Below are 26,561 nucleotides of genomic sequence, written 5' to 3'. Positions count from 1 at the left end.
ATCCACCCTTTCTCATGCACATATGCAGATTTTTCCTGTGCATTTCATTTTGGTCTAGGTTCTACTTTCTGTTCAATTGAGATAGATAGGTTTGCCTTGCTCTGTAGTGCATGGGGTACTTGGTTTTCCATGCCTTGTCTATTCAAATAAATTTTGGTAACATTCAGTGGCTTAGAGGATATGTGTTTCTGAACTTTATGGGCTTGTGTGGACAGGCAGGACCCTCTCTGGCTATCACCCAGGGTAGCAAAACCGAAGACAACTCAATTATCATTACTCTGTAGTTTCCACATCAGTGTTGCCTCAGATCTTGAGAATTCCAAGTACATCTGAAGAGTTTGTCTGCCTTCACCTACTTGTACATAGGTGACTTTGCCCTGAATAATTCAAATTTGAACCCTCCTTGGATAAAAATGGCACAGCCTTAGCTTAAAATATATTTTATTCTGTAAATCAAATGCAATGACTAAAATATTTCTCATTTGCAGTATTTTCTCATTTGCATTATTAAAGCATTGTAGTTAACCAAGATTGATCTTCAGCCTTTTTATTTTATTTACCAATTGTATTTCTCTATCCCTACCACTAACAGCTCTGATGATCTTTTGAAGACAGAAGGTTTATCCACATTTCAGTATATTACCTGTTTGAATTTATAGTAATGATTCATGAGAACTAAAAACCTTATAACTTTATTACAAAGTCAATATACAACAAAATCCTTTGCTGTTGTAGGATACCTGATGGGGGCAACAGCTTCTCTTCACATACTGTCAAGGAGCAATGCTGCAGGTTTCTCATCAAGGAAATGCTGGATCTCAAAATACTCAAATTATTTACCTAAAAAATACTCAAAATAGTATTGTAAATCTTCTTCTTTATAACAGCTCAATGTGAATAAAAATCTGTGATGGATAAGTTCATGGGAGCAAAAAGGTACCTGATCAACACAGTGTTAGAAAATATGCACAACTGATGCCAGTAAAACTCATGCAGAGCAGAAAATGTCTAAAATTTTTAAGTTTCAGGAGTGGGAAAAGAAAATTTTGTTAGTTGTAAGTTGAAGATGTTTGGCATAATAATCTTTGAAAAGCAGTGAATAATTTTAGCTCCCAGCATTTGGGATTTTCCAGATTAGCACTGAAAGTTTCCCTAATCTGTTGCCATAGGCTTGTTTTGGTTTTTTTTGTTTGTTTATTTTTTTTTTTTTAATTTGGAAACCTGTTATTTCAAGCAGCATGTGTGCTTGAACGTTTGAGCCTGGAACTTAATTTAATCACAATAGTCAGGGTTATATAGTTATAGATTAAGTGTGACTTTAACTTTTCTTTCCCAAGGAAGACTTTTTTCTAACAACACACCAGTCCTTTAACAGTGTTAATCAGAAAATGGCTGCTTTTTTATGATGAACCTTTTTATAAAATTATGCAGGCTACAGTCAAGCAATCTCCTTGAATTTTGCCTTCACTTCAGAATCACCTCTGTCTACCTCACAAAATATGAGGCATTTGGCAGACATATCTTCCTTGGAGGCCTTACTTAGGGATGGAGAGAGACAGGCACTTCAGGAAGGCATTTCAGCTTCTTGTTTGCCTGTGATGTGTTGTGACTGAATGACAAGAAGGATGTGCCACATGATATTATTTCTGCTCCTTCTGCTCTTTCTGGGTGCCTAGTGAGAACATGTGATATTAATTCTAACACATAAAAGCAGCACATACGATCTTCAAAAGTGCTGCATTTATTCAGTTCTCCTTAAATCAGTGGGATTGGTCTTGTCATTTTAAGCAGTTTGCCCCCAAATGACTGTTTTTGAAAAACTGTAAGAAAAAGAGTGCTAAGTGAAGATAATTATGTGTAAATTTGAAATGGATTGTTTGATCATTTGTGGTAGTGAAACACACTTGCTTGTGTGCCTGGACCAAATGAATGAGTAAGTAACTCATCCAAGCTTTTTAAGAGTTTAAGGCATCTGACTCCATTTGGAAAATAAATGGAAGACATTACTGAAAATTTACATGTTTTCTTTGCCAAAAGGTCCCTGCATGTGGATGAAATTAACAATGCTTCCTTATCTTAAAATAATTTATTATTATAATGTATTTTATACTTACGTATGACTATTTTTTAAAATATTCAATATAGTGAAATGGATGAAGAAGTAGTTCTATTTTATCAAAGGTTCAAAAGGGATACATTTTAGTGTTCGTTCAATTGTGGTTGCAAAAGACAATGAAAAGGAAAGGAAAGCACAAGGAATTAAGTGTTTTTCTGCTTCAGGAAGGACACAGGCAGATTTTCTACAGTGTATTAAATAAGGGCTACCACTCAGCCGTTGGTATATTGAGAACATCTGCCAAATTGCACTGGGAAGATCACATCTGTTTATCTGGGAGCATGATGTGTTCTGTGATGGATTGAAGGGAGGGGTGTGGGCCAAAGTGGCAATGAGCCTGTCCTGAGCAAGGCCCATGCAGGCATCAAGGATGCTCCACCAGGAATGAGCAGTTATGGGTGAACCCTCGTGCACAGGGCTTAAAGTATCCAAGGAGTTAATGAGTCTTTATTTTTCAGGAAATGAACAGCTTAAGACTGAAAGTTCCCAGGCTGAGCCAGGCACAGCATCCATGTTCCCTCAGCTCATGGAAGGCATTGAGGGGCTGGAGCGTGTCCAGGGAAGGGAATGGAGCTGGGGAAGGGGCTGGAGCCCCAGGTGGGGCTGAGGGAGCTGGAAAGGGGCTCAGCCTGGAGAAAAGGAGGCTCAGTGGGGACCTTGTGGATCTGCACATCCCCCTGCCAGGAGGGGACAGCTGGGGGATTTGGGCTCTGCTCCCAGGGAACAGGGACAGGAGGAGAGGGAACGGCCTCACGCTGGGCCAGGACAGGCTCAGGCTGGACATCAGGAGGAATTTCTTCATGGAAAGTGTTGTTAAACATTGGAATCAACTGCCCAGGGAGGTTTGGAGTACCCATTCCTGGAGATGTCCAAGGAAGGCCTGGAGGCGGCACTCAGTGCTCTGGGCTGGTGACAAGGTGTATATCAGGCACAGCTGGGACTCCATGGTCTTGGAGGTCTTTGTCAACCTGAATGATTCTGTGGCTCAGTGATAAAACCACTGGGACCACTTTAAAATCTGTGATGGAGGAGTAGTCACTTGGAAGCCCAGCTGAATCAGCTGCCTGGGACAATCCCTTGTCACAGTCTGTAAATGCAGATGTGCCTCTTTGAGGCAGAGGATGTCACAGGGCTAAGTTTGGGGTGGCCAGAGGAAAGACAACCTCACTAAAGGGAGGTGGACTAACCCTTCACAATTATATTAACTGAGGCTGGTCAAATAAATACCGAGTCTCACCATATTCCTCATAGCCAGTGGTGGTATGAGCTGGTGAGACTTGTAGTAATCAACTTTATTCAGGTTTTATTTTTAAATATAGCCCTCTTCTAGCAGAAGTGATCAACATACCTCTTTCAGAGCTGCTGTGAAAGGGGATGAAAAGCATTACTGTTACAATAACATCACTGTTAAAATATTTCTGCTTACCTGAATGATAAGAGGGTAGTTATAAGAGCTTTTTGTGTAGTTTCTTATTCTTACATCTTTTAACATAACTACTTCTTCCCTCACCCAGCAGCAGTCATGAGCAGATTACTGTAATGCTGAATATGCTCTCAGTAAAAAAAAAAAAGGCATTTTAAGACTGTAATTAGGGGTAAATGAGATTCTTGTTGTGCTGAATGGTTGCCCCATGTCAGTTCTTTACAAAGCAGTGTTTTTCATTTCACAAGCAGAAGGATGATTTTTATCAGGTCACACTTCCAGGACACTTTTTAGTGTCCCTGCCATAACTGTGAGGCACCAGTTTTCTGCAGAGCAGGCAATTTTGTCAGTCATGCATGAGATGAAGTAGTACACAAGCCATGCCTTCAAATTTTCATTTGGTCATAATACCAATAGGTCAATGGACTTGTTTTTGTCATTAGTAGGAACAGATAGGAAGATGTTTTTCATCCTTGGGTTGAGCATGTTTCATAATCAAATGTTCCTTTAAAGCTGGGAAATAACATTAACATTAGGAAAATAAGAAAAAGGAACATTTTCTCTCCTAGGCACTGCCATATGTCTTTCCAGGTGGAAATACAACAGGGTGCAGTAAGACAAGGATTGTGCAGGGCCTCTGTTGTGCTTGGCTGTTGGAAAGCATATGGTGCAATAATGATCCAGTTCTGACTGTGAATTGTCCTTCTCTTGTCTTCTCTGGCAAATATGATTGTTCTGATGTGTATTCAGCTTTTCTTTTGTGGCTAGGAATAGTGTGTTCCTCCATCTTCAAATGTACTTGTAAGATCAGATTCCACTTTGGGGAAAATCCCAGAAGGAAAAGAGAAAAGATATGAAAATTTTTCTCACTAGTTGTTTGAGCAACTTTTACAATGCTGAAGAGTTTGCAGAGGCTTGGATTTCACCAGTGTGAATGGAGACTTTAGGATGCTGAAATTCGAGGAGAAGGGAAGAATTGAAAGAAAACAATGCTGGTCCTCAGGCAGTTTTTATGCCCTTGCAATAATGCTCACCTGCAGTTGGCTTGGTCTCAGTGCTTTCTTCCTACCCTTGGAGTTGATTGCTTGGGAAGTATTGCATTTTAGAATTTATTGTTTGTTGTTCAGGTTTCTCAGTACACTTTTCAGGCCATGATGCTTTTTAGCACCACCTGAGCAGGCCTGTCATCCTGTTCCCCTCTGCCTGGCCAGGCATGCCAAGAACTGCACAGTGAGCTTCTGTGTCCCCAGGGCCTTAATTTCTGTGGGATGTGGTGAAATGCTTTGGACACGTGTGTAATCAGAGATAATGACAAAAAGCAGAAGCAGTTGTATTTTTTTCAGTCTCATACCTCAGTATCAGGTCAGTGCACAGTACAGCTTCTAAGGAAGGCTGCTGCTTGTGGCTTCTGAGGAAAAAGGAATAAATCTTGGGCATGTGGCAGTTTTGAAATAAGAAATTCATGCAGGGAAATTAATCTGGAATCATGAGCAGTTTAATGACTGGCTTCTGTTCTGAAGATGGAGGGAGCTACATCTCTCCAAAAATATCTCATTCTTATATCTAGACCTACTACCTCTGTCATAACTATGGGTATTTCCATTGTCCAGTCCTTTTGAAAAACGCTATTAGGCTGTTATTGCCCTCTGTGATTTCTGTCTGCAGAAAATCCCTTGGAGCAAAATGAATTTCTCACAAAGTTCCCTGCCTGTAGGGTATTTCTACACTAGGTTTCTTCACTGTGGTACCCAAACATTTAGAATCCTCAAGGTATGTTTGGCAGCAGGGCTGAGAGGAAACTGTGGATGCCTGTTTGGGCAAGGCTGTAACCTGTCAGCTTTGAAGTGTGGTTGTAGAATGGCTGTGACAGGCCTAAAATACTGAGTTCTTCACTATACTCCTAAAAACTAGCTGTGCCTCCATCTCTCTTCTTCCTCTGCTTCTCTTACATTATGTCCTTCATTCCTGTTGTCCCCAGGGGATGAAAATGCAGAGTAAAACAAACTGACTGAAACTCACAAACAAGTAGAGATGCAAACAAAACAAATACTGCAGATTCTCTTCTTGATTGTACTTCCAGGCAGTGACTTGTGAGTGTCACCCCATGTCAGTGGAGCACATGGAGCATCCATCAGATTGTTTATCTGTCCTGCTGCAGTGTGTCTCTATAAGCTGGTTGAAGAATTTAGGTTTCATCATCATCATCGTCATCATCATCATCATCATTATCATCGTCATTATCATCGTCATCATCATCATCATCATCATCATCATCATCATCATCATCATCATCATTATCATCATCATTATCATTGCTGTGTTCATGACAGAAAGCTTTCTTTTATTTCTCAAATGTTGAGCAGGGCATAGCTGGCAGCGTCTATGAGAATGTAATTTGTGGCATTAGTAGCAAAGTGGCAGCATCATTTTGATTTCCCAGCAAGCGTGTGCTCTATTAGCACTCTTTGTGTGCTGAGTGTTTATTGTATTTTGTGTTTTTGCTCTGGGGCCAGGGTGCTGCTACACAACCAGAGCAAAAGAGGGCAGCAAGGTTTTCTGAAGGTGACAGTGGACACTGCTGTGTTGATAGCAATATCCCTTGGAAGCAGTAGGACCTCATCTTCTTTGTGCTCAGAAGCCCCAGATCTCTTCAGTTTATGAAGAGATCTGTGCTTCTCTGCACACATGTTTACAGCATTTCTGAAACCAATGCCTTTCAATCTGCTTTGTTTCCTTGAGATAAAACTCTGAGTTCTCACTCCTGAGATACTCAGTTTGAACTTGCCTCCTTCTCCTCAGGACTGGGTGAAAATGTTGTTCTCACTTTCTTTTTACTGACTCTTCTGTGTGAGGAAACAAAATTTTATCCCTCCTATTCCTGTATATCTCACTGAATCCTGCAAATATATCTGGTTTGATATATGCTAGAATATGGTACAGCCATTAATTTCACTGAGTTAGAGTCCAGATTTATTGGTAGATCTATACAGAGTGAGTTGTTCAGAGCTTGGAGAAAGCATTCTCCAATTGCTTTTTAAGTCAAGTAAAGTGCTAAATTATTACAGAATTCAAAAGGGATGTTACAGAATTACAGAGATCTGGCACAGAATTGTAGGAGAAAGGGTCTAGTCCTGCAATGTAACTTCTCTTCCACAGTCTTATCTGCATGAATGTCTTTAATCAAGCTCACACATTCATCCAGCTCTAAAACTTCAGATGTGATTTGCTGTGCAAAATGTGACGTAGAGTTGATAAGACAGGGACATTTCTTCAGAAGTCATCAGCAATCTGCTGTGAGTGCTCAGTCTCACTGCAAATCTACGCCCGAGGCTTTTCACAGGAGCAGAAAACTGCTTTGTGCAGTGGGTTAAACAAACAGCAGCAGTCAGTCCTGGCCTCAATCAGATATTAAGCTAATAACTCAGATTCTGAAAATTTTAACCTGTTTTGTGCTGCCACTAGACACACACCTGAGTGGTCCCAAACACGTCAATGTTGGAATCAAGTTGCTCATGAGGCAATTTGCAGGATTACCCTGTAGACTCAACATTTAACTAAAAATTATACAGGTAATTTCTTTCACCAGCCCCCACCTCCTTGGTTTTTTTTTTTTTTTTTTTTGGGGGGGGGGGTGTTTGTTTTTTGTGGGTTGTTTTTGTTTTTGTTTTGCTGTTCTGTTGTTTGTTTTGAGTGTTTTTTTCGTTTTTTTTTTTTTTTTTGCTTTTTAGCACGCACACACAGAAAAAGTTGCACAGATTTAAAATTTTAGATTTAGAATCATGTTATTTTGAGAGAAACAATCCCCTTTAAAAATGGTCTAAATATTTATTATGGATATAAAAATAAAGTCTGATAGAAGAAATGCTCCTTTGAGAAGTTTTATTGACTCCTGGGGATTTCAGTGCCACTGGAGTAACTGAAAGACCTATTTCGAGGAAAGGCAAGGGATTTAGCTCAAGAAAGAGGTTTCCCCGAACACAAACAGCTGTTTCTTGTCACATAAGACAGAAAAGCTGCAAAAGAAATGGGGCATCAAGTACAGAGTGAATAAAACTGCTGCTTCTCTGCAAACATCCCTGGCAAAGTCTGGAGCATAGGAGGGTTTTCCAGCTCATGATGCAAGAGCTATGGGCTGGGCTGAAACGTGACATCAGGAGGAAACTGAAATCCAGCATTGGTGGAAGCTGCTTGTGATGCAGAGGTGAAGGCTGGATCTGGCTTGACGATTCGGGAGGAAAGAAGGGGACAGCCCGTGATCCAAAGAGCCAGAGAAGCAGGAGTCTTTGAGTGGCAGTGGAGGAGAAGCTCAGGGAAAGGGGCAGCCTGGCAAAATAGGAGGGCAGCCGCAGCATGTGTGGAAGGTAAACAAGGGGTAATTTGATTGCAAAGCGCCAGGGTGCTGCTGCTCTCCTAGTCTGGCTGGATATCTTGCAGTGGGTGTGTACTGTTCCCTGCTCGGCACGTTTCTGATCCATTCCCACGAGCTTTACAGGAAACCTGGCTCCACAGCGATCTGCATTAACCTGAAAGCTGGGTTAAAAACTGTGAGTCAACTCCAAACACAAAGGAATTAAGTTTTTTCAAATGGTAATTTTTCTCTCTAAAATAAAACACCTTTGTTATGTCAGGGAGTGGGAGTTCAGAGGCAGGCATGGCACATCTGTAAGATGCATGCGTGCTATGGGAGGGGGAACTGAATGATAAAGATATCTTGCAATTAGGTGCAGAACGTCACCGTGGACTTTAGATTGCTTCCTTTAGATGCGCTAGCAAGCTGCTAACACCTGCAGGTAATGCAGTTGCCAAAATCCTTGGAGTACTTGAATAATTCCAATAATAGTTTCATATGTTAAGAGAATGGTGTGAATTGTAGGAGTAGAAAATAAAGAGGGATCATAATGGAGACGAAGTGTAAACAAGTCAGAAGTGGAACTAAGTCCTATTTAATCTGACTCAGAGCTGACTTGCCTTAACATGATTTCTGTGGGGTTCTAGGGTGTTTTCTCCTGTGCTACCTAAATAGAATTTGAGCACTGTGTAGATGCTGCCAAGTTAATAAAAGAACTGTTAATTTGAGCACAAGCATGAGTTTTCAAGGATGAGTGCTCAGGGTGTTTGCTGAGGCTGCAAGTCATGCAGGACCCCATCAAACCAAATAGTGGGGCAAGTGATCCCCCGTGGGGTGGAAATGGGAGGAAAAAGAACCCAAGTCTTGGCACCTGACCCCACGAATGTGACACTGGCTCTGTCCTTGGAGAAAGAGATTTAAGAGATTATTCTCTGGTTTCAAGTAAATCTCTTATTTAGGATCTATTATCTACTTTCCACCAGTTTGCTGGGAGATTGCAGTAATAAATCTTTCCATCATGTGCAGGGGGTGCTGATAGCAACACTGCACCTCTCTGGGTGCAGAGACATCATGGAAGAGAGAGAAAGACAAAAGCCAAGATTAAAAAAATAACACCAAAAAAACCCAAAACCAAAAAGCTCCAAAACCCAGATGGACCAGGAGCAGATCAGATAAAATGCAACAGAGAAAATGCAGCTTGTTTCATGGGCAAAAAGAGAACACTCAGCTATCCCTGCAAGTGTGTCAGAAGCCACAAACACAGGCTGCAGTAATTGCAATTAATTGCACTCCAAAGGGGTGATGCATTACCCACAGCTTATTACAGCTTTGTTTGAAGAAAAAAATGACTCCCCAGCCACCCACTGGCCCTGTGCTCAGCACTGTTTGCCAGGAGGATTATGCACATAGCTCCCTTCTCAAAAGACTTTTCCACAGGTGCATCAGTTTGAAGGATTTGATGGACTAATTATTTGTATTATTTTAAATCAACACTAACCAAATGTGTACTTTTTTTCTCAAAAATGATCCAAATTTCAGGGACCCCAAATAAGCTTGGTTTAGGATCAATGTACAGAAACACCTAAACCTGTTTCTAGAATAATTCTGATACTTCGAGAGCATATCAATATGTATATGAATCATGGTTTTGAAAGACTGCAACAAATTTAGATTAAGCTGTTTGAGGAACACAGGGATTTTTGACCAGTCTTAGTTTCCTCCAAATATAAATCTCTATTTTAGCAGAGTGATTTTATTCTTGGCTGTTATTATGTTTAATTTAATATTAACTTATTTTTAGGAGTTAACTTCATATTTCAGGAATAAGTGTTTTTTAAAGTATTGAAAGCCAGCAGTGTTTTCTTGTCAGAAAAAAAAAATAAAATGGAAATAGTCAGTATTTGCATTTATGTAACATCTTCCTTCATAGGCTATGGAAGTGCTTTGAAAATACCAAGTTGCCCAAGATTAAAAGGTTGTGTGACAGCTACAGATCTATCACTGACTACAGTCAATGCAGTGAAGTAGGTGCACACAGGAGCCTCAGAACTCAAGGATTTACATGGGGAAAAAGCCTTGGAAAAACGGAAAACAGCTGGTCTCATTAAATAAGTCAGCCGTTCATTCTCTGACCCTTGGTAGGACACTTTGGATGGCACCTGGGGAGACATGCATGAAGAAAGGGACAAGCTTAAGTTGTTGCAAAGTTTCAAGATAGCTCAAGTCTCCCTGTGGAGAGCTTCTAAAGACCATATTGTTAAAGGATTGAATTAGAATAACCCCCTTTTCTTGTTGGGTTTAATGAATTTATGTCTGTCTCATCTTCAGAACAGCTTTTACTTGGAAACTATTTTTTAAATTGGTGTATGGGAGGGTTGCTAGGTCACTGAAAATTACATACTAGAGGTGTAATCAACAGTTCATTTCTGGGAAAGAGTGAGCCAAAGGAGGTGATGCAGGGCATGTGCATTGCTCTAATAGGATTCAGAGTCACAGAACAAGAAAATTACTTTTTATTGTGTTTGCCCATCACCATAAGTTCTAACTCCTAGTGTTCATTTATTAACTTTACAATTATTTCCCGAGGAAATAGGATGTATTTGCCTTACAAAACTCTCAATAATGTGATTCTTGCTATTGGGATATTAAGACATGCTGCAAAATATTTAAATGTATTGATTATAACTCAATACAGTCTCTGTTAGGAAAATTAGCTTTAATTAGTACAAAAACTCCACCTCACTTATGTCCTCACTGAGTCTCTCTTGGTCTAACCAGAAAGGATGTGGAGCCATTGAGGAGCTTCCTGCTCCCTTTTCCAAGAAGAGGAAGAGAAGCACATCTTCTGTGGTGAAATCTCACACTAATGTCTTTGACCTTTAAAGTCTGAAATTCTGGTGTGACAAGTTTAAATACTAATAATATCTTTGGTGTTCTTATCTACTTGTATAGTTTCAGCAAAATGCCACTTTTTGAACCTCTAAGACTGGGCAGATGATAATTTCTGGTTTATGAACTCAGTTATATATATCCCAGCTTGAGATCTGAGAAGGAAATAGCTGTTGGCCTGTTTTTCCTGGCAATGTGAGAACTGTGTGCTCAGTTATCAGTTCTGTTTTGCTGCTGCTTCTGTCAATATCTTGTAAGTGATTTTGCAAGTAAAAATTATGTGTGATCATCTTTGTTGGAGGGAATATATGTTCCATGTGATCCTGGCAAGCTGTCAATATTTTGTAGCTCCCAAACTATCAAATGCTATCTTTTAAAGAGCTTTCTTATTTTTTCAGTTATACTCATTTTACAGTTAATTCTAAAATTCTATTACTTTAAATATTTAAATTCTGATATATTTTTCAGTGTCCTAGTAAAGGGCTTTTGTTGATCAATAGTCTGTTCTTGCTTAAGTCACGTAATTAATGGCATTTCAAATGTGCAACATTCTGTTCTGAAAAGTATCATACAGTTTTAGTGGATGTGTAAGCTTGGACTTATTGAGGTAAAGGTAACCATAAATGGACTAAGAACCTGAAGTTCAATGGATAACTAAATTTAGGAAATAAGGCCAACAGCTGGTGAAATTTTCTTAGCATGGGCAGCTTCCTAGACCTGCAGCTGAAACTGATACCCTTCCCAGTTAGGCAGCTAATGAGAAAAATATCAAAGAGCAGATTCAAAGCAGGGCAGATGCCTGTTCACTTCACATCTCAGTAGATCTGTTTGGCAAGAAGGTTTTATTCTTAACCAAAATGAAACAAAAAAAATATTGCTGTGTTATATATTGGAGTAATTCACAGCTTCTGGTGGCCTATGCTCCTGAATTAAAATCACCAAAAAACCCAGGACTGTTGCTATTTGCAAAAAAGATTGAGCTTAGCACAAGTGACTACTACTACTTTTCACCTAAGCTTTTGATATCTCTCACGACCTGGAACAGAATGAGAGATATTATGAGTAAGGCAATTGAATATCATCAATTTTCAATATCTGACCAAAAAAAAAAGGGTTTACTTAGGGTTGAAAGCAAATTGCTCATAGCCCTAGACTACACCAGATTTTCTGGGCCACAAGTCAAACTATTATGATTTTTTCACTGTTGATTAAATTTGGGGGGCACTACATAGAAAGGAAGGAAAGAAAATCCATTCTGAAAAAAATTTACTGAAGTTTTGTGAATTTTCAAGGCAAATTTATTAAGTGGGAGCATTCATTCAGCATTACAAGAGGCTGCTAGGAATTTCCTTGGAGATACTCAGACCTTCACTGGAGAAGGCTCTGAGCAAACTGCCACAGTTTCAGGGTGGGCCTTCTCTGGATGGCACTGAGTAGGAATAAAGGATCACCAGAAGTTCTTGCCTTCAATATATTGTCCCTGCCTGTGGCAGGGGTGGATTCAGATGGGATATTGGGAAGGAATTGCTGGCTGGGAGGGTGGGCAGGCCCTGGCACAGGGTGCCCAGAGCAGCTGTGGCTGTTCCTGGATCCCTGGCAGTGTGCAAGGCCAGGTTGGATGGGGCCTCAACACCCTGGGATAATGGAAGGTGTCCCTGCCCATGGCACGGGATGGCCCTGAATGAGGTTGAAGGTCCCTTCCCACCCATACCTTTCTGAGATCCTGTGATGAGTTCAGAGCTCTAGCTTCTTTACAAAAACTGACTGATTAAGATAGACTATCCTCCTAACATTTCATCTAAATCATTCGTCTTTTAGATCAAAACCATTCCTCTTGTCCAGTCACTAACTGTCCTTGTAAAAAATTGCTCTCCATCCCTTTTATCAGCCCCCTCTTCAGGCCCTGGCAGGGGCTCTGAGCTCTCCCTGGAGCCTTCTCCTGTGCAGGTGGACAGCCCCAGCTCTGCCAGGCTGGCTCCAGAGCAGAGGGGCTCCAGCCCTGGCAGCTGCTCCGTGGCCTCCTCTGGATGGGCTCCATCAGCTCCACATCCTTGTGCTGTTGATGTGCTGTTGTGATGGCTGGAGGCAGCTCTGCAGGTGGGGTCTCACCTGAGCACAGGGGCACAGGGGCAGAATCCGCTTCCTCCATCTGTTGTCGTATCTAAACTGGTAATTTAAGCAGTTTCTGGAGTGAGTGGGGAGAGACAAGCACACCCAAGGGCTGATTTGCCTGGCTAGCTGCCTTAAAAAGCAACTTTTCCAGAGATGCCTGCTCTCCTCTGCTGTTTATAGCATGTACTTTCTGAACAGCTTTCCTACAGATCTATCACTGAGAGAGAGCCAACATTCTATCAGAAGAACTCTGGCTTTTATGGACCACAGTCATGTTCTGTACAGGCCCAGGGCACATTTCAAGCTGGACTTAATTTTTTTATAAATTTTGGTTCAGAAAAAGTACAGACTATATCCTTAATTAGATATATATGTAATAATGATATGAGGATAGAGCATTAATCAGATTTTTTATTTACTACTTTTAATGTAATATGCCATTTTTTAAAAAAGTCTTTCTGTATAATGTGACATCCAGAAAATTGTTTTCCCCCTATTTGCAGTAAACAGAGCAGTGACAGGTAAAGCAATCTGGTACCTGAACTCTGGAAAGTGAACATGTGAAGAGAGGACATTGGGATTGTCCTTTAGAACTTTAGAACTTTAGATCTGAGTAGTTTTTTTTAATGCAATTTTTTTTTTTCAGAAGATAGTCTGACAGTATAATGTATTATTAGGAGCCTAGATATTTGAGTGAATGGACATTGCATTACTATTTTCTGTTAAGAACTATCAGAGTAAAACAAAAATAGTAGGTCTTCTTAATCTACATATGGGACATTTCATTGGTTCACAGGGAAAACATTAAGGTAGGATTTGAAGAAAACAAATGAAAAAAATATGATGAAGCAGAGTTGGAGGCAAAATCTCTCATAGAAGCCTCTGAGAGTAAGTGAATAACCCTAAATATTAACTGGATTTGAGGTGTAGATTCTCATTATTGAATGAGGACCTCTTAAGAGAATGCAGAGTATTAAATTATATAAAGAAGTAATTTTAGAGATGTGACGTAGTGTTTTCAGCCTACATAATACTTTAATCCTCAGACCTACTGTTCTAAAAGTATCAGCTGGTGTTAATCAGGAATGCTCACAGCAGGGATTGAAATGAACAGTTCACTCCTTTTTTTTCCCCAATCAAATTCTTCTCTCAGCCACACTGCTGTTCTGTGTATTTGTGAAGGTAGGATTTGGTACATCATTTGATCTTCTTTTTGACTGCAAGACAAGTGAAAAACTGTATTTGTCTAATTTGCTGTACAACTAATTATATTTCCATCTAGATATTCACTAGCCTGTATAAACCAAACCATTTTACGGGTATTTTAGAATGTGTTTTCAGTATGTTTCAAGGGATCTGGACAAAGCTGAGTCATTATTCCTAGCCTTGTCCTGCGCTGGAGTGGTTCCATAGGATGGGGGATTTTTCAGTCTGGCTGGTTGTGATTGTGCTTGTGACTCCCAGTTACCCTCCTACCCTCTTCCAGCTTTTCCCCCTGAGTTTTCCTTGTGCAGAGCAGGAGAGACCATGCTGGGATTCTGACTTGGTCCCTCCTGGGGACAGGCAGGAATGCAGGCAGTGTGACACTTGCTGAGTGACACAATTTTGACATCCCTGTCTTTAGGTACAGGGAAGCCACATCTCTTTGGTGATTAAAATGATGCTCACCATCCTTCCTGAGTCGGGTAAACTTTTTCACTGAGGCTGTAAGGTGAAGATAAGCAGAGTCTTTGCTTCTCCCAATAGCTTGGCTCTGCTTTTGCTCATAATAGATGACCCTCCAAACTCTGAGAAAGATCTATTGCCTCTTAATGTGAGGCCAACACTTGTGCCTCACAGTCAGTGGTTATGGGCTGTTGTGAGCCCTTTCCTAGCCACACAATGAATTTTCTGTCTTCTTTTTGCTAGAAGGAAACAAATCATAATAACTTGCCATAGCCAGGGCTGACCATTGCATGACCACACTAAAGGCCCTTCACCCCAAAGGTGGACTGAAAGCCTCATAAACTTAATACCAGTTCTGGATGTTGAAAGTTTCCCCAGCAGGACCTGGTGTGTCTGGTTCTCTCTTTCACAGAATCCCAGAAACCCAGACTAGGTAAGTTTGGAAGGGACCAGTGGGAGTCACATCTGGTGTCACCTCCCTCTTCCAGCAGGGCCATCCCACAGCTCAGGGCACAGGATTGTGTCCAGAAGGGTCTGGAATATCCCCTGGAGGGAGACTCCACAACCTCTCTGTTTCAGGGCTCAGATACTGCCCAAGGCAGAAGTTGTGCCTCCTGTGCAGGGGAATTGCTGGACTCCGTCCCTGCCCTGGCTCTGGTGCCATTGCTGGCCCTGGAGCAGAGCCTGGCCCTGCTCTGACCCTCTGAGCACACAGGGACACCTAGGGCTGAGGGTGCTCAGCTGGGACTGCTCTCCAGGCTGAACAGCCCCTCAATCTCTCATCACAGGAGATGCTCCAATCTCTTCATCACCTGTGTCACCTACCCCTGAACCTACTCCAGGAGCTCTCTTTGTGTGGATGAAGTGAAGGACACCTCTGGCTGCCCATTTTTCTGGCATATCTCTTTCTGACCCCTATTAAAATCCTCTGCTGCAGACTGGGATGCCCTGAAATTCCCAGGTGCTGCTGTGCAGTTTTCCATGTGCAGGGTGGACATGCAGGAGCTGCAGTGCAATAGACCTTTGCAATGGGAAAAGTTCATAACCACAGTGTTGTTGTAAAGGTTTTTAGTAATGGAGTGTCATGGGTGAATTTTTCATCCCCTCTATCTGGGTGATATTTCATTTATGGTCAGAGATCCTTGCTTTTCAAGAGTTGATTCCTTTCCAGTTCATGGTTGAAGACTTAAAAAATAAAGTTCACATTTCTTTAGCTTATTGTCATTTTGAGAACTCATCCTTCTGAAACCCAGGGTTATAATTTTGCTTGAATCTCACATTGTATAATAGAGAAGAGTTTGTGCCCTTCAGAGTGGCCTTAAATAGCAGTGTCACAAAGGAAGTGATCAGATGCCATTAGGAGCCTTCTGTTGGATTAATGGCCAGCAAAATCTGGTGAAGAAACCTGGAGCTTTCTAGCATTGCTGTTATGACTTTGTACATAATTGCCACGAGCAGCTACACAACATCCAGCTCTGTTACACAACATCCAGACCAGAACAGATCCCGCACATCCCTCTCCACCGCCTTCCCAAGGAAATGCAGTGCCTCTCCTGAGGGGACACGGCGAGGGAGAAGCTCTCCTGTGCTTAAAATCCTCCATCTCTACATAGCTCTTGGGCTTTTCGTCCTGCACATTTGCGTGACACTTCTTTATCCTCCTGCCCACTTGAACTGGACTGGCTTTGCTGGAGAACCAGCCCACAGTGTGCAAAAATAAAGAAATGTGATGTGATGCTGTCTGAAGATTTCAGTGTGGCTTGCTTGAGGATGCCACAAGTCACATTCTCAGGCGATCACTTTGCAATCACTTTCAGCTCACAGAAAGAAGCACCACTGCCAAAAGTGTCCAACCTTCTGATCCTTCATCTCCAAATTCCAGCGTAGCATCCCTTCTCCTGATTTTGGGTCTGTTTGTTCATTGGGAAGCTGATCCATGTGACAGCTAACCTTTAATATTATTTTCCTGCTGGGCTTATTCTAAACTGGATTGCCTCTCAGTTAATCATGGAAAACCCATACAAACACTAATGCTGTACAAGATGAGAAACAATGCAACAACAAACACAGGTGGCTGAGAGCAGGACAGGTTTGATGTTTCCATTGGTATTCTAGTTTAAGCCAGGTTGTAGTGCTTGTAGTGATGCAGCTTCATGTTTACTTCATTAAAAAGCCATTCTGCCCTGCCACACCATGAACTTTTCCACAACATAATGTAGTTTGGAACAGCTGGTAGGAACTGTTTGAGAAAAGTGATTTTATTTTATTTTATTTTATTTTATTTTATTTTATTTTATTTTATTTTATTTTATTTATTTTATTTTATTTTATTTTATTTTATTTTATTTTATTTTATTTTATTTTATTATTTTATTTTTTTCATTATTATTTTTAATTAGGGCCCATTAGACCAGATGCTACAATTTCATTAAGCAGCTGTGCAGATGTAGGGGAATCAAAAAAAATCCTATCTGCACCTAAAATATAATATAATTATATAATTCAGTCTCTTCCAGAGTCAGAAGATGCTGTTTCACCCCAGGGTAACTTGCAAGCAAGTGCACAGACCAGGCTGCAGATGCAGAAATTGTGAGGGCAGGAGGAGAGGCCTTTGATAACCTCCCCAAGCTGGGAGACAGATATCAGAGAGGGAAAGGAAGCTGCTCTGCTTTGGATGTTCAACTTGTCAGAGTTTGTTTAGTGAAAAAAAACAGGAATATTTCCCAAAGCTCCTCTTCTGGGCACATCTGTATTTTTTCAGAAAATGAACTGAAATAACAAAGGAGGAGGAAAGTTAACTCCCTAACATCACACATGGAGGAGTGATGTCCACTTCTGGTTATCACATTCTGATTGTGTTGGGGGGGAACATCAGCCCCTAGTCCACCCTGAACAAAGAGGTTCCCAGTAGCAAATTTAGAAGAGGATGATACCATAGGACCTTTGCAAAACAGGATCTGCCCAGCTCCTGGGAACACCTTACACTCACTTCCGTGTCTCTGATACTGATGTAACTCATCTTTAACCTGAGCAGGATTTTCAGGAGGAATCCCAGATTTTTAGCAGTGACAGCCTGGTTGGAAATCCCAGTTACCTTTGTCTCCTACCTCTCACCAAGCACCCGTAAAAGACTGGAGCCCAAGCGAAACAAGTGTGGGGTTTGAGGCACCAACAATTCCACCAGGCCTGAAGCAGGAATGGGAGCAGAGAAAATAGGACATTGTTACTTGGAGGAGAGCAGAAACTCATCTGCACCATAAAATGTCTTCTAAAGAGCACAGTCTCTCTTCTGAGCTTGCTGCCAATTGTACTTGATTAATTAGGTTTCTGTGGGAGTGTTTTCCTTTACTCCATTCCTAACAGTATATTTTTCCATAAGTGATCAGAATCTTGTTGCAGATAGCTCATTGCCTGTGAGATCATGACTCTTCCAAACAGTTGCAACATTTTGCTCTCAGAAACTAAGAAAATTCTGGCTGAAAAAAATCACATCATTACAATTGTCAAGGCATTGGTCCCATGGAGGTGTTTATTCTTTTAAAAGTAATCACTGTGAGCTTTCCTCCCCACCAGAAAGGTTGGGGGGAGAGTTCATCTGGCCTTGCTCTTGAGGACCTGACTGGAGATTATTAGATAATTTCAAACCAGGGAGTGTTTCTGTGCCACACACCTGTTCCAACAGCTCCCTGACCTCAACACAGACAGCTGCAGCAGAAAGCCTCATTCACTCTGTGGAAAACACATTTTATAGTAGCATCCCATCCCCCAGCCAAATGGGATCAAGCTGAGGCAGCTGCAGTCCAGGTCCCATGAGTAATACTACAAAAAATGCAATTAAAATAATTAGTTAATGGCTTTTTATCCAGGATGGTAACAAATAGGGAAAAAGAGCTTGAAATATCTATTCCACGTATCAGTCCAGTATGATATTGGATGCTTCCCAGGATTGCTCTAAGCTTTCCCCAGGGCTTTAAAAGCTTGTCGGTGGTGCTTGGCCACTTGCTGGATTAAAGATCTCTATTACTGATAGTAACAGGGGTAGATTAAAGCCACTTGAGCAGTAGATTTTGCTGTGAGAACAACAAAAAAAAAAAAGAGTCTGAATTGGTAATAAATTGATTTAGATTGCCATTCCTCCCTTGGAAATCAAGATTACTTCCCATTGATTTAACCATGTACTGGCTTAGGCTCTTGTTTAAGCAAAATTTGTCTTTATGGGGGATGCACAAACAAAAAAATACATGGCCAAATACATCCCTGGCAAAACTCAGTGAAATCTGGCATTTACCCAGTTGTTAGCTGCTTGTTGATTGAGGGTTTCTCTGTTAGCCTTCAAATGGTTCAATAAATGAAGATTTCTTTTGCAGTCATTCTTTTCCTGAAGTGTTCAAGACGAATAAACACTGTACCAGGAACTTTAGCCCCAGCAAACTCTATTTGCTATTGCCACAGCAGGTGACATTTATCCTGCAGCCAGTGAGATGGCCAAAGGGTGAAATATAACCTAAAAATCAGGGCAGGGTCTCTTAATAGTCTCTAGATCCTCTGATTTCACTCTGAAATTTCATCCAGAGGCCAAATTATGCAAATATTAGTATTTTTTCATTTTATATTCCTGTCCTCATTCCCTGTCATCCTTGTGGGATAACCTGCAGGTCAGACATCTTATTGAAGAACATGAAAATACATTATAATATTGAATAATAAATGCTTCAGGTCATGCAAGCTGTCCCTGTGTCCCACCTTCTTGGAATATGAATAGAGAACAGCTGAGCTGAGGGAAGTCTGAGTGGCTCACATAGTGATTTTGAAGCGTTCATATCCAGTCTGTGAAGCTGTCAATGATCTTACCCTTTGCATGAATCATCAGAGCAGATTTTGAAGTTCACTAAACACTTTGGTTTGTGTCAGGGAGGTTCAAAAGCTACCTTCTATATAACTGGGCATTTCCTTTTTATAGTTTCAAATTATTTAATTTTTCTTGCTTTTAAAAATCTTTCAGTTCCAGGAGATCTATTATTTTAAAGTATCTTGATTCTCTTACATTGTATGGAAATATAAGTTCCCCCATCTCCTCATCTTGACCATTTTTTCATGTCACTGAGGAGGAAGAAGTACTAAAGGTTTACTTTGTTTTCCTTTTGTCTCTGAGTGGAGGGTTAACAGCAGAAGAGGGAAGAAGGGTTAGCAAAGAGGAGTGCTAGTCATGCAGACAGAGTGCCAGCAGCAAAGCTGGCACATGTTGTTCCATTCACATGAAAGTATGTTTTATTCATTTGCTGATGATCATCTACAGTAGCTATAGGAGAGAAACAAGACCACCAGGGTAAAAGGGGAAATCTGGGAAAATTTCTGTAGCTTTGTCCCTCTTCAGTGGTAGGTGGCTGCAGGAAGTGTGATTTTCTGTGACATTTTCACTGGATTTAAGACTAGCACTTTGAGTGGATTAAATATTAAGGGGAAGAAAAATCACAGCTCACTTCCTTATGTTATTTATCTGACATCAGCTTGTTTCCATGCTGTTTTCACACTTGGCCCTCTTGCCATTCCATCTGCAGCTGAAATGGTCATCCAAACTCCTGTTATACTCAGGAAAGAAGAAGGTGGTTTTGGGATGTGACTCATTTGACATATCTTCAGGATACTTTTGGATTCAATGAGCTCTTATTCTCCAGGGAGTGTGTTGACTAAATCTCAGCTAAGTGCATGGAGGGTTTTGGTGAATGTAGGCACATTCATTGGTGGTGGGAGTCAGACTCATCTCTCTTCAGTGCTGCTAACATCAAGATTTCTTGTTTTCCAAGAGCTGTGTGTGATACTTGTGCATCTTCAGCAGGCATGTCAAGGAATCTGGGATGGGATTGTGTAAGGAAGTGGATCCTGTGCTCAGTCAGGTGGATCTTAAACTGGCAAAATCATATGTTAAAATGTTAAAAGGCAGCAGGGTTACTAGTTTTTTTGCCTTACACTATAAGTGAAAAATTGTCCTTATTCCTTCTGTAGTACAACTGCAAGGCCAAGAAATGCTCTGATTTCTGGTTCAGAAATGAGGGAAGAGGTGCTGAGGAGGGCAAAGACACACATCTGCACTGTGGAGCATGGGATGAGCTGACTAGGTGGCAGATGACTCCTTTTCAGCATGCAGCAGTCACAGTTCAGGTGCTGGAAGCAGCCATGCTATCACAGAAATCCTACCTTGCCTTGCCAAGCCAGCCTGGAGACCTCAGTGGTGCAGTTCTGCCTGAAGTCAGGAAGGAATCCTGGTAAAACATGGAGCTGAACTCAAACCTACAGCTAATTAGGAAATGATAGGGCTGTTGTCCCCACTCCAATGAAGATAATGATGGACTTGGTTTTTTGGCCTGCTGGGAGGATTTTACAGTAAAATAGGACAGTTCTGCAAAAGCGGCAAAATCATTAATGATGCTTTAATTGAAGCTTTTACATGTAATATTAAAAAGCTATTAAAGCCAATGGGGTATGAAACTTTGGGAGCTGTAGTTTGAAATCACCTTGGATGAATATTGAACTGTAACTTTTTGGAGCTGTGTAACCCTTCACTAGCTTCTGGGAGAGATAAAACTTCTAGCAGGAACACATTAATTTCTGTAGCACAGACGTGTTGTGATGGGAGAGTGGAGATTGCAAAGACAGGCAGTAGACACAAGATGCAGAGTTAATGGCTTTTCTGCATATTTTAGGGGAGGTGATGTACTGGCTCCAGGCAGCAGCTGGTGAACTCAAGTCTGAAGCTCTGTGTAGGGCTGGTCAGAACTTGCAGGGATTTGCCAGAGCAAGGTGTGTATTCCTGTGGAGCTGGTGACTGTCTTAGCTAAGATGATGTCTCACAGCACAGTTTGTTATGAAAACACTGATTTTTTTCTGTGCCAGCTGGTTCTGCTTCATCAACTGGAAGGACAAGTGCTGAGGAAAAAAGTTTGTCCTTCCTCTGTCCAGAGAAGGAGAATGCTGAATGTACAGATCTGAGCTGCAGCTTCCTTGGATTTCCAAGCTAAACCTGTAGTGATATCCAAGGTGAGGGGCCAGCAACTGAGCATGAGCTGCCAGAGGGAAGCTAATGCTAATGACCCTGCCATAGTTCCCTCCTGCACTGGAGGGACTTAATTTTCCTATTATTTTGTGCTTTATATAGTCCTGTTTTTTTCAGTTGGGAAAGGGAAATAAAAAACCTCTACCTGGAACAGTGTATTGTGAGGAGTGGCTTCAAATGAGGAAAAGCAAGAGCAACTAGGAGGCTATAAATCTTCAAATTAAAAAGGGGTAAGGGGCATTCTTCATACACCCTTCCCACTTTGCTTTTAATTCCATTGCCTGGTAAAGTTTAAAGCAAAAGTTGAATCAGTTTATAATGACAGTGTGCAACAGTTTAGGGTATATCCTCCATAATATCTTTGTCTTTGGCATAGTGAAATAAAAGAACAACTTATTGTGATTATTACCCCTCTTATTAAACAAATATTTTGTCTCTGATTCCAGCAAGGAAAGGTGTACTCACAGTGTTGTTCTTGTTTGCCAGCTGCTTGCATGTACTGCAAAGATCTACAAACAGAACTAGTTTTGGTTTTTGTTGTCACATCAGGGAAGAGCTCTCCTCATCAATTAAGCAACTTTTGAAGCTCTGAAAGCTACAGTGTGAATCTGACACTGTGGTTCAAATTCTCAAGTGCAGCAAAAGAGAAATTCGGGTTTGGGCAATTCATATCTGTGAAAAGGGAACCATGATAACAACAGAAAATGCAGATCTAAAATGCAGACACAGAATTTAATTTTAACTCTTCATGAAAAGAAGCAGCAAGCTGCTGGAGAAATGGTGACTTTTCACTGTTTAATGTCTCAATACACTGAATTACACTGGGAAGACATATGCATTGAAGAATACTTTGTAGACTGAGCCCAAACAATGATGGTTTTACTGTGCTTGAGCCCTTGGTTTATTTTCCTCCTTTACCTAGTTCCAAAGCCTTTCTCTCTCACTGTCAGTAGCCTTTTTCTTGCTGCTGTTTGCTCTTGTGGATATTATTTATTATCATTTGCTATTTATTATCATTGAAACTCAAATTGTAGTTCAGAGAATGCTTTACCAAGAGTAATTTGTTCCCAGCAGGACCTTTTAGCTACACAGTAACATAAAAGCATCAAAATGCCAGAAGAACATTATAAAAATAAACTGCCCTGGTGCTAAAATAAGCTTTAATTGATTGAGGATTGCACTGAGCCTGACAATCCAAACAATTTATTATTATTTTCCTTTCAAGCTTCAGCTACATATGATTTAAAGTGACTGAATTATAGTTGCAACATACCTTCCTACCCACAGTGCATGAAAGAAATCCCACGCACAAATTTCTTAGCTCCAGAGGAGCTGCTGGATACACCTGGAAGAAAATAAAAAAGCTGATTGAAAGTGATGTTTAAATAAAGTGATGTGAATGGGAACATTCGGAAAAAAAAACCCAGCCCTATTCTGGCTGAATGCCATGCTGTGCTAACCTCTCCTCATCCCCACTCCTCTTTCCTTAATATCTGCCTGCACAGCACTGGGTCCTGTAGGCCATATGGTGTTGGTTGTTAATATTGGCTGTGGATAAATTACCATTCTGTCGTCCCTATTTTAGATTCTTCGAGAAAATAAACACGTCAAATTGACTGTACTCAGCTATTTAAATGAATAGCTGTTGCAGGGTCTCAGCAAGAGGTCAATACCACCACCAAAGATTGTGGATAAAAGTGGAGAATTTTCTGACTGATGGATGTACTGGTGGTCCTGTTATAGAAAGAAATACATGGAATACAGCACTGGAAGTAGCTGGAATATAGCTAATGTCAATGGGGTCATCATAAATCATAGACTCACAATTTGGGTTGGAAAGAACTTTAAGGACCATCTTGTTCCAGTCACTGCCCAACAGCAGGGACACCTTCCACTATCCCAGGCTGAGTTTAAGGCCTCACTGTAAGTCTTTCTCAAATCATAGCCCTGGACAATTTACTTGCAGACAAGAGCCAAACAAGAATTTTCATTTAACTCCCAGCATCATGAGAGGAAGACGATGCTTCAATACGTTTTTGGCTGTGGCTCTCCATCTTCCTGCCCATGCCAGCACTGCCTGTAACAGTGCTGTAAAAGTCCAAGCTGCTGCCAGAGGTCAGGGGTGATCCAGGCCCTGCCTGTGCCTGAAGCTTTTCCATCTGGGTGGCTGGTGCTGCCCTTGAGACTCTTAAACTTGTTTGGCAGCAAAATGGACCATTGTTATCTTGGTTTTGCACTTGTTTGCAAGCCGAGCTATTTCCATGCTACCAAACACGACTTCCAAATTGCAATTCCTGCTGTCTGCCAAAGGGGCTAATAAGTCCTGCTCTCACCTTTCCTTCTTGCCTGGGTAAATTACAAATGACCGTGGCAGGAGCTGACTCAGCTGATGCCTGGCTGCACTGTCTGACTGTTCCAGGAATAGTCTTTATTTGTTACCCTAACACAGGAAAACATGACCCGGGGAATTATGGCAGATCACAGATCCAAAGAAAGGAATTTGAAAATGCCAACAACTTTATTAACAGCCATCTCTGTGGCCACCTTCAGGTCAGACAAGAGATTGTGCAGGGCTTAACAACTGAATCCACACTGCCCCAGGAGGGGCAGGAAGGTGTGTCTTGTCACAGTGCTGTAAGGGTAGAGGTATCTGTCTTCTAGGTTCCTTGTCCAGGGTCCAGTGGGCATTTCCACAGTGCCAGAAGAACACTCATATGCGTCATAAAAAATAGGGATTTTTGAAGACCACAAAAGCCAGATGGATTTTTTTTTTGTCAATAATTTTTGTCATGGACTGAACTAAACCTGGACTAGCATGGATTATTTTAAAAAAATCATGATGTGTCTGAATACTTACTGGCTCTGACTAGAGGAGTAGCTCAGGTAAAGAAGTAGTTAGACCAGTGATTAGTAATGTGTGTAGCCAGCATTGTAATTAGTGCTATTGGAGGGCATAATGAAGAGTGGCTCAAAACCTGAATGTCTGAGCTGCTTGATAGGTCATGGGAACTGAAGCTGAGGATTAATTCAAGAGGAATATACTTAATTCCTTTGAATACAAAATCACTGTAGAACAGAGATATAAAGTTACCCTTGTAACTTTTCCTAAATAATTTTCTATAATAGGTCTCTTTTATATATTGACTATAAGAGCAGTGTAAAAATTTGAAGGTTTTAATTAGCTGATAGTTCAGAGGAAAAGTTTCATTTTCACATTTATATCCATTTTGATTAATACCACTCACTGACAGAACAAAAGTACATTCCAAAATCTGATATTCTCTATCTGTGAATTGATATACAATATTCCGTATTTTTAAAAACGTCTGAGATTAACATTTTCACTTTTGCTGTAAAAATGTGTTGTTGAAATAGTGAAATAATTATTAGTTATGGTTTTCAACATTAGATGATGTGTGATCCTTATTCTGGCCATGGGAAATAATTTGTTCAGTGTGATGTTACTATTGGAATATTTTAATCCAAAAGAAATATTAGTCTTTCAACACCCATTAAAGTGAGTGCTACTAATTCCAGCACTTTCCTTTGGGAGGTTTTAAAGGTTTGGTAAACTAGGTGGGAGTTATGACTTGTTTGGAATAGAGGCAGGATCAAGTTTCTTCTTTGAGAGCAAGTGCTGGCCATGGAAGACCTTTGACCCCTCTGTGGCTCTGCCAACATCTCAGTCTCCTTGATTTGTTGCTAAACCCACTTGGAAAGCAGAGATGTCCCCAGCTCTGAGTTTTGCATTTTGCTATACATTTTAGCAGTCTGCTATAAGAAACTGTCAACACTAAATGTACAGCACTGCAGCCAAGGCAGCCTCTGCAGAGCTTCCTGCCAGAAAACTTTATTCCTTTGAGGAAGACATCATTCCTTTTCCAACAGAGATGATGTAATCAGGGAAAAATATTTATATTTTATGCACTGGGTCATTTTTTTTCCCCCATAATGGGGCACTATGTAACCCATAATTGGAAGAAAATTGGTCATGATTTAAGAGATGACATATATTCAGTGTACAGACCATATGTTATGTTCAGGACATGTCCTCTAATTCAGCTGTCTCCACAGGTGCCAAATTAGCAGGTGTCTCCTGGTGCCAAATTAGCCACTGCCATCTCCACATGGCTGAACCCAATTCAGAAGAAAATAAATGTTTACATCTTAGCTGAATTCTTTCAGCTTCCTTCACTTTCTCAGTTTAAGACATATGGATTTGTGGCAGTGGTGGGGAACTAGACATTGTGTAAAGCACTTGATTATGCTAATAAATTCATGTTTTATAGCTGCAAAAAAATTAATATTGATAAGCATATGTTTATGAGTTTTGTATTCAGCGGAACCTTCCAGCCATATACCTATGTGCCAGCTCTTGGCAAAATCAGGAATCTAGCAGTTTACACAACCATTGTAGAAACTGTAAATAGGCATGATTTAATTTTAATTTAGGTGGGGAAATGAGGTATAAAAAATGTTCTCCTCAAACTGTTTACCGACCATAGTATTCTGCTATACTGGCTGTGGAGTTCTTTGGTCTGAATAACAGCCATGAAGATGAGAGTGGCTGAGCAGGCAGGAAGAGAAAAAATCCTGAAGGGGAACATGAAGCATGTCTTGTTTTACCCTGAACCTGTATGAGTCTGTGAGTTTAACATGTTCAGTTAATTGTTCTGTGATTTAAACAGCAGAGAGGCAGATCTGCTGTCCCAGATACCAAATAACCTTGCTTTCAGCTGAAATTAGAATGCATGATCAGTCAAACACTGATTCAAATGACAGGTTCAGTGAAAGATACTTAAAAAAATTCCCAATCAGGCCTGCCTATCAAAAATGAATTTTTCTAGTTCATTTGCATTAAAAAATAAACTGCAGTTCAGTAGGGAGGCTGTGTATTGTCCTTTCAACAGAGAGAAAGATATGAACTTACCGCCTCCAGAAGAGAAGTAGAGTCTGA

General features: G+C 40.8%; 1 protein-coding gene across 2 annotated transcripts in view; it reads left to right on the top strand.

The window, feature by feature from the left end:
- Positions 1 to 7,706: 7,706 nt before the first annotated feature.
- ST8SIA5 (ST8 alpha-N-acetyl-neuraminide alpha-2,8-sialyltransferase 5) overlaps positions 7,707 to 26,561 on the top strand; it is a 69,616-nt gene continuing 50,761 nt past the window's right edge. The window contains exon 1 of one of the 2 annotated variants that reach the window (XM_021538898.3): positions 7,707 to 7,900. The gene's annotated coding sequence lies outside the window, so the exon portion shown is untranslated. The other variant, XM_021538899.2, reaches the window with a different exon arrangement.

This window comes from Lonchura striata, chromosome Z (assembly GCF_046129695.1).
Source record: "Lonchura striata isolate bLonStr1 chromosome Z, bLonStr1.mat, whole genome shotgun sequence".
In the NCBI taxonomy this organism is placed as follows: domain Eukaryota; kingdom Metazoa; phylum Chordata; class Aves; order Passeriformes; family Estrildidae; genus Lonchura; species Lonchura striata.
The sequence above is the reverse complement of the archived record's forward strand: the minus strand, read 5'-3'. Positions and strand labels throughout refer to the sequence as shown.